Below are 9,020 nucleotides of genomic sequence, written 5' to 3' on the forward strand. Positions count from 1 at the left end.
ATTAATTGTTGGATATAAATTTCATTTGTTAAAAGCTGTACGTAAATGTAACATGAAATTCCCCCATCCATTTACTCTTGGAAATCAGAATCACATCTACTTAACATTATAAATAAAACCCACTACAAGTTAATCTTTATTTACAACAAATACTTTGAATAATTCACCAAAATAAAATAAATATGGCCTTCTTTTGTTACATGTCTAGAGTGATTGTTGTTCTACTTCTTCTCAATTTGTAACCACCATTATTCATTTACCAAGTCAAAAATCTTGACATAGTAGATAATGAAAAAAAAAATTTGCAAGCTTTGATTGAAAATTTATTTTTAAGAGAGAAATAAAATGACACAATTAAAATACAAACATTAAGGTAAAAACTTCAAAATAAAAAAGAAACTGCAATTATTATCTAGCAACAACAATAAAAAGGGGAAGAAAAAAAAAACGGATAGCTAACAACACATTTTTTTTAATATGCTTTCCACCGTTAGTTAAAATTTATTGAAAATTAAAAAAAATATGAGGAAGAAATATTAATTTAGGAGTAAGAAAGAGTAAAACTTACATGATTTTTGCAGTTTTCAATAAAATTTAACCAATAGTAAGAGTGTATTACAAAAAGTATGTTAGAAAGTATGTTGCATTATTTAAAAAAGGCAAAAAAATTTACAATAATAATTTTTTTTAACTATCCTGTGATTTTAGTACACTTACTTATAAGTCTATATTTTTATATATTTTATTACTTATATTTATACACTTAAAGCTTAGTTTGCTTTACACAAATTATATTATTAATCGTTACAGTTGAGTCTGAAACACTTATCAATGCATTATGAAAATATTTTAAACAAAAATTGAATAATTTAGTTGAAATTAGAACTTCATCCGTGAGTAAGCACAACCTTACTTCACAATCTAATCTAGACGTGCTTCAAAGCTTCAAGCACGACTATGTTAGAGGCTATGCACGACCGTGTTAATTAAATTTGAGTTTAAATTCTAAATTTAATTTTTAAATTAGAAATTTGAATATTAGATTTGATTTTAAAATTTGAATTGGTTTTTAGCTGAGATTCTAAAAGTTGGCAAAACAAATTTTCTTTCTTAAAGATCGAGCTTATCTCTTGGAGGTTAGGTCATGATCTTACCCTATATAAGAAGCCTTGTGCAGGTTAGGTCATGATCTTATCCTATATAAAAAGCCTCGTGCTCTGGAAAAGGGACCTTCAAAGATCTTGACTTAATCAAACATTGAGAGTCAAGAAGTGTTAAAAAGCATGTTGCTAACATTACTTAAAAAAGAACTTTATCCTTTCCCATATTAAGCTTATCTCTTGGAGGTTATGTCTTGATCTTACTCTATATAAGAAATCTTATGCTCTGGAAAAGGGGACCTTCATATATCCTAACTTAATCAACCAATGAGAGTTAAGAAGTGTTAAAAAATATGTTGTTAACATTACTCAGAAAAGAACTTTAACCTTTTTCATGGTGACACAATAATGTCATGATAATACACTTACAATCTTTTAGATAATATCACCCTCTCCATGAGGGAGTAATTGGTAAAACTTGACTCAAAATCCTGTGTAATTATGATTATATAAATATATCTTTGACATGTATTTTTATTTCTAATAAAATTATCTCCACCACACATCACAAAACTTGAAAATAAAAATATTACATTTATATAAATACTATGAGCTATGATATTACACTTCTTTTCTGATATAAAAGATTAGATAATAATATAACCATAGAATACACTAAGAATGCAATATCTCATTGAACTAAATACTCTGAATATTGTTGAAAGAAACTAAATATTTTTCTTAACAAATTTTTAATAAAGAAATAAAATGACACAATACAATACATAATAATTAATGTAGAAACTTTGAAACAAGAGAAAAAAATTACAATTATAATACATTCACACTTTTCAAAGAAAATATCTAAATACTTCAAAATACTTTAAGACAAGAGTATAAGTAAAAAAAAAAGATAAATACAAACTTTAAAGGTTTTTTAACTAGTGTAACTTCAACCGGTGAAAATGACTCAATCTAATTAAAATGATTGATGTATGGGTTAAATTAGATTGAGTAGTTAGGTTGAAAACTATTATAGTAACATGATATGAAAAATTCTATAATAAAATATCATTCAAGCAAATATTAAAAAAATGAAAAACAAACTTCAACTTCAAATAAATAAAAGCAAAAATTCAATAATTGAATGACCAAAACTGAACAAGTAGTAAGTAAAAAATAACTTCTAAAGCAAAAAAATTAAAATAATTAATGTATCATAATAACAAGTAATGTTGAGTATAAATCAACAACAAAATTCACAATAAAAAATAGTTTCCTTACATGAAGAACAAAACAAGGAATCACCAAAAGTAGGGATTGAAATTTTTAATAAAAGAAGAAGACCTAGGTAAATGGAGAAGCACATGGGTTAGTTAAAAAAACAAAGTCTTCAAATGATTTGAGTGAACCAATTGTCATCATGACGATGAAGGTGTTGAAATTTTGACAAGTGTACAAAGCTTTCATTTTAGTAAGTGAATAGGGGATGTCATATCTACATAAATTGACAAATAAATCACTAATTTCTACTATTCTAATTAAAATTTTCAATTAAAAGATGTATAAATATTTGAGTAGTTTATTTATGGGTGAGAAATTCAATCATTTAAGAAACAAGATAAATTCAAATATAAAATTATTATGGTTTGAGCTGAAATTAAATTTCATCATCCTTCATCTTCCATATTTTGATGAATAAACATTTAGGCACAAATCTATAAATGTAGATGCACTCACTTAATGTTTCCTTATATTGATTTCTCACATACAAAGTTCTTAAGAGTATTCAATGAATAACGATTCCTTAATTATTCAATGAATCCTTTAACATTAAAAACAAGAGTTAAAAAGTAATCAATATATTGAAAAATATACTTAGCATCACAATACACCGAGTGGGTTTTATTCAATCTAGTTTCAAAGTTTATTTTACAATTAAAACTTAAATCCTAAATCAAAAATACTATTACATAGAATAGAATCAAGCATTAAAAACAAAATAATATCACCAACATTTATAGAAAATAATAACTATATATAAATCACTAAAATATTTCAGAGTAAAAGATTTCATCCAATTCCAAAAGAGTTATAACTATCCATGATAACCATTTACAATACAAGAATGAGAGAAAAAAGATGAGATGGATTTATGCTCAATGCTCCTTTCCTTAGTTCTCCCTTCTTTGCTCTAATTTTCTGCTATTTAATCCTTATTTTTTCTTATTTTTCTTATTTTAAAAGTAGAATAAATGAATTCTTGCTCAAGTTAAAAAGGCATTCTCACTCAAGCAAAGATTCTGGCTTGAGCGAAAATAAGGCAAAAGTTCATACATGCATTTTTGCTTAAATAAGGGATTCTTAAGTTGCTAAATGAAGGTAAAGACAAATATCAATTAAGGTTATAAAAAAAAGGGTTGTAATTGGATGGCTCACCTAATATTTAGCTTGGGTTGAGTTTTTAAACCCTAAACATAGGACTCAACTCATACTTAATTAGATTTAAGTTATATAATATATATATATATATATATGTATATATATATATATATATATATATTATTGGAGTAAACTGATTTAATCAAACCAATTCATTTATTATTTAACGGCTTGAGTTGGTCAACTGAGTTAGACACATGAATACCCTTCCCTAGTCATTATATTCAATATTTGAGATAAATAAACAAAGGCTTGAATATGTTATTAGTTTATATAAATATAACATATTTTGTGATAAGTTCTTATAAATATTTTTATTAGGATTTAGTTTCTGAAATGTTAAGAATTTATTTCTGTTGTTAACTTATTTCTGTTAAATGCTAAGCTGATTGATAGAGAGTTAACTCGGTATAAATCACTACTACGGTATAACAATACATCATATGGAAGAATAACTATATACAATAATTGAGAGAGTTAACGTGCATAACATTATCAGAATGCACGTAATCTATATTTAAAATCAAACATTCAATTGATAAATGAAGTAAATCCCACAAATTGTTCTAGCCAATTTATTAAGCTCTATTATCATAGGATCCTTCCTCAATTTCAACTCGTAGCATGTCATAATGATTATAAGGAAAGATTACATTCACATGACATCCTTTCACCTAAATCAAAACAAATTGTGCCAATTGACCCAAATCATGATAAATATGAATAACCAACCATCTCAATATTAAGCAAAAAGGGATTTCAACACACATAATTCTCATTTATTCATAATTCATGGCATCTGTAAACATCATCACTCTCAATAGGAGTCCCAGTAAAATTTGTTTCTCACTTCTCGATTAAGTTTCAGTGTATTACATAGTGGCATGAATCCATGCTAATAATTAAACATGTCAAGAGAAATAGGACATATAGAAAGTGTAATCATATACGGGTATAAATGTAATGCAAAAGTGCATGCATTTAATTGTAAAAGAGTAATAGTTCAAACATATCCATCCAAACCAAACTTTCAAACAAGTTTATATCAAAAGTAAGCCCCTAACGTATAGTATCTCAGAATAAGAAAAAAAAACTCATTCTATGAGTAGTAGCTAATGCATGACTAATATAATTACATAAAGTACTCCAATGGGAGAGAATCTTCACTAAGATCAGACTCCATCCCATCGAAGGAAGTGGATCGTTTCCCACTTAGGGCTAGGTGAAGGTGGCAGGTTGCCATTGCTATCTATTCATCCAACTGTAAGAGGTGGCAAACGAGATGTAGATTGAGGTGGCAGTGGTGATTGACGTCTTACAGAGGGTCACGCTTCGTTCGAGGGCAGAGGAAGAGCTCTCACAGGGTGGCAAGGTGCAAGTTGAATAAAGAATTCAACAACAACTATATCCTTCCACTCTGGTTCAGGAATAGGCAGGGGTTCAGGGTTTATAGGGGCCTTTCCTTTATTAAGGTCTCTAGAAAGGTCAGAAGGCGGTGTCTGGTTTGGAGGTCTCATGAGAAAGGTAGGTGGTGTTTTGTCTCTCGTAATGGAATGAAGATCTCAGCCAAAAGACTATCGTCCTAGTAGGGCTTCCACCCTTTGTCAGTTACGAGTCTCATGCCTATGGTGACTAGGCTCTGAAAGATGCATCGGTGAGTCTGGGGCTCGTAAGCCACATCTTTTCTTTGTTGTTCAATACTCAGATCTTTGCTCAATCGGTACACATCTAAAATGTATAGATATAAAACAAGACAAAAAGAGCCTAAAGAAAAGAAACAAACCAGAGGGTGAGTCCTAGACAGTAGTAATAATCCATTCTATAAATACAACAACTGAACATAAGTAAGTCACACAAAACTTTCAATCTATTTATGCTATGCTATCATTCAACAATCTATTAAATTATACCACACATTCATAAAGGTTTAGATAATTTCAAGGAATGCAATGCATGTCACTCGCAGTCTACACTTCCTCAAGGTTTTATCGTGCCTCTAATTAAGGTGGTCGGATGACTCTATTTCCTACTAGTTAGCATAGTTCATTCTAGACTTGTCATTTGACTTATACAATTAAGGTAGGGGTGTTAAAAAATTCCAGTTTTATATGTTCAATCCATAACCAATATTAAATTGATTTTAAAAATTTAGATCCATATTAAACTAGTTTTTCTTATTAACTATATTTGTATAACCAGTTTAGTATCTAAATTTACTTTCTAAAACAAGATTTTTTTTATTTATTTATCTAAATTCATATGTATGAAGCTATTACCCTGTATCTTTATTTATTAAATTTTTGCGTTATATTAATTTACAAAATTTTATTGTAACTTCATTTTACCACTAATAGTTTCTTTTATTAATCTTAATTCTTATAATTAACATTATATATTTAAAATAATAAAAAATATTAAAATATAACAAATATTTTTAAATTAATTACTATTGTTATTTTTATATTTATGTTTATTTTTTAATTTTCAAAATATTATAACATAATAATTTTATTATTATTTATATTATTTATTTTTATTTTTATAGATTTTAATTTTAATTTTATTATAAAATCCGTTTATTAAAAATAAGTTAAAAAAATAATAAATATTTTATGCACTTCTATAAAATATAATATATTAATAAATATTGTTAAAATCTTTTTGAAACACAGTAATTTAATGCAATATTTTGTACAATATATTAGTTTTACCTAAAAAATAAAATTCACAAATGTATTAAAAATCAGTTTTGCGTTAAAAATTATTTTAAAATTAGATTTAAAACTAATTTAATGTAAAACTAAATTTAAAAATAGTTTCAATAAAAACTAAATTTAAACTAAATTTAAATTTCAAAATTATTTTTGAATTGATTGAAAAAATTAATATTTTATATAATTAATTTATGTGATGGATAGATGATAAAAAGTAGAATATATCTAAATATTTATTACTTAAATAAAATATAAAAATAAAAAATATTATTAATAATTTAAAATATACGCTAATATTCTCATGACATATATTGTTTATTCCCTTTAGAGATGTAATGGGTTACAGTATTCCTTGTATTCATATTTTATCTTTAATAAATGTTGATTAATTTTTTAGAAATCCAATCCATGAACATCCCTACCCAGCGGCAGTGTCGTTCCATGCTATTGGACCATCCCCTCTTCATTACCTCTAAGGTTCTTTCATGAACCTAGACACAAATATTATGCAATTGTATTAGACTGTCGCCTTGACTCTCCTTTTTCGCCTGCGTGAACAATGCAAATGAATGATCATAAAGACATAGTATTGTCATTTCAATATACACACATCCTTTAATAATAACAATCAAACCCAAAAAAAGGAGATGGGTGAATGTATAAATGCATCATTACTTTTCTAGCCATACACTCTACTTAATATTAACAATCAGACCCAAATAAAGAGATGGAAGAACACACAAATGTATCGTTGCTTTTCCAATCATACACTCTACTTAATATTAACAATCAGACCAAACAAAGAGATAGAAGAATACATAAATATATCATTATTTTTTCACCCATACACTCTACTTAATATTAACAATCAGACTCAAACAAAGGGATGGAAGAATACACAAATTCATCATTACTTTTCCAGCCATACATTCTACATAATATTAATAATTAGACTCAAACAAATGGGGTATATATACGTCTATTCTATCTATCATAAATACTATGTTATCTATGATAACAATCAAACCTAAATAAAGTAATATATAAGTATCTATTATATCTACTTCATATAGTATATTGTGTTTACAATAGTACTCAGATCCCAAACAAAACAGATACATGTATATAATCCACAATACCAACAACCCTTACACTTTCAACTACAAAATACATAATTTATATCTATCTTAAGGTATATCGGGAGAATGAGTGTGTCTTTCTTACAGAATTTAGTTCATGGTTTAATATCATCTAGTATAGTTTGAGTTCTACAAATAGTTACTTTAAGCTATATCACATTGAGAGAAGATGGAAAAAATTAAACTTAGGTGAAGACAAGAGTGACTCTTATTTAATCTCTTTTTTTTTTCTTGGTTTCTTACCTTAGTCTTTCTAGTTTGACTACAGTTTCTCTAAAGTCTCTTTTAACTAAGGTTACATAGTATTATATGCGTCTATTTGTTTCTAACGTCCCTAATGGTCTTTGTTAAACGAAATCTCTATGGAATCACGAGAATTTGCAATTTAAATAACCAATGTCTAAAACTGGAAACAACAACCATAACAGTCCATCAATACAATTTGTCCTTATCAATCAAAACGCAAAATACAATTAAGTCCACAATTACATAAGGTTCTTTTTATGCTAATATTTAATAGTCCATTCATAACTAATATATGACGCAACCTGAAAAGAGATGAAGAATTTAGAATTATGCAATGTTATTAAGCACATTAGTTTGAAATTTAAGGGTCAAATAACTTACAATATATATATATATATATATATATATATATATATATATAAAGGTGCAAAATTTTCATTTTCTACAAGATTTTTGCTCTCATTTATTTAGATAGAGAACCAGTAAAGTGATGAATATACTAACTAAATGCAAAGGAAACATATTAACCTCTCAACTACTAGAAATACATTCAACAAAGAAAAATATCATCAAGAACATGTGGTAGTACTCATAGATATGTCATCCCAAAACCTTATAATGCAGTCAAATTTTTCACAATATTAGAGGACATAAAGATTAATTGGATAAAACAAATCACATAGGGTACATTCTAGAATTTACAAAAGTAGGCAATTACTCAATTTGAATAATAAGAGATGTTACTATGAATCATGCTAGAATTCAAATATATTTAGGAAAACAATCAGATGTTCAGATTTCTCTCTGCATATACTTTGCACCTTAATCTCAATATAATATGACAATTTAAAAGGAGCAGTATACTCTACTCTAACTCATAATGCAATGAATAACTCAAACTCATTTATCATATAATCCAAGCTTCAAAAGCATCAACTTTTTTTTTTCTAAACACATGCAAATAGTTTCGATTTAGGTGAGCAAAGAAGGAGTTGAATAAACATAACAATTTTTGTGGATTAAACACATACAAATATGAATCTACGTTTCAAATACTTATTGCAATCAGCGAGATTTTTCTTTTTATTCATTTAAACAATGAATGTACAGGAATTAAAAGTTTAAATTCTTTACCATAGAAGTAAAACTATTACAATTATAGTTCAATCAGTAGACTCATATAAAGGATTTACAAATATTCTTCGAAGATTTAACTTGAACATTATTTTATATACCCATTATAAATTATTTACATGCAATTAGTCAAGTCTTCTAACCATGCAAGGTCATAACAAAAAAACACTCACCTGCAAAGATATGTTTTCACTATTTAATTAACATCGTATAATCTGAATATCATAGGGAGACGCTAAAGACTT

Source organism: Abrus precatorius, unplaced genomic scaffold (genome assembly GCF_003935025.1).
Source record: "Abrus precatorius isolate BTA unplaced genomic scaffold, Abrus_2018 Scaffold11, whole genome shotgun sequence".
In the NCBI taxonomy this organism is placed as follows: Eukaryota; Viridiplantae; Streptophyta; class Magnoliopsida; order Fabales; family Fabaceae; genus Abrus; species Abrus precatorius.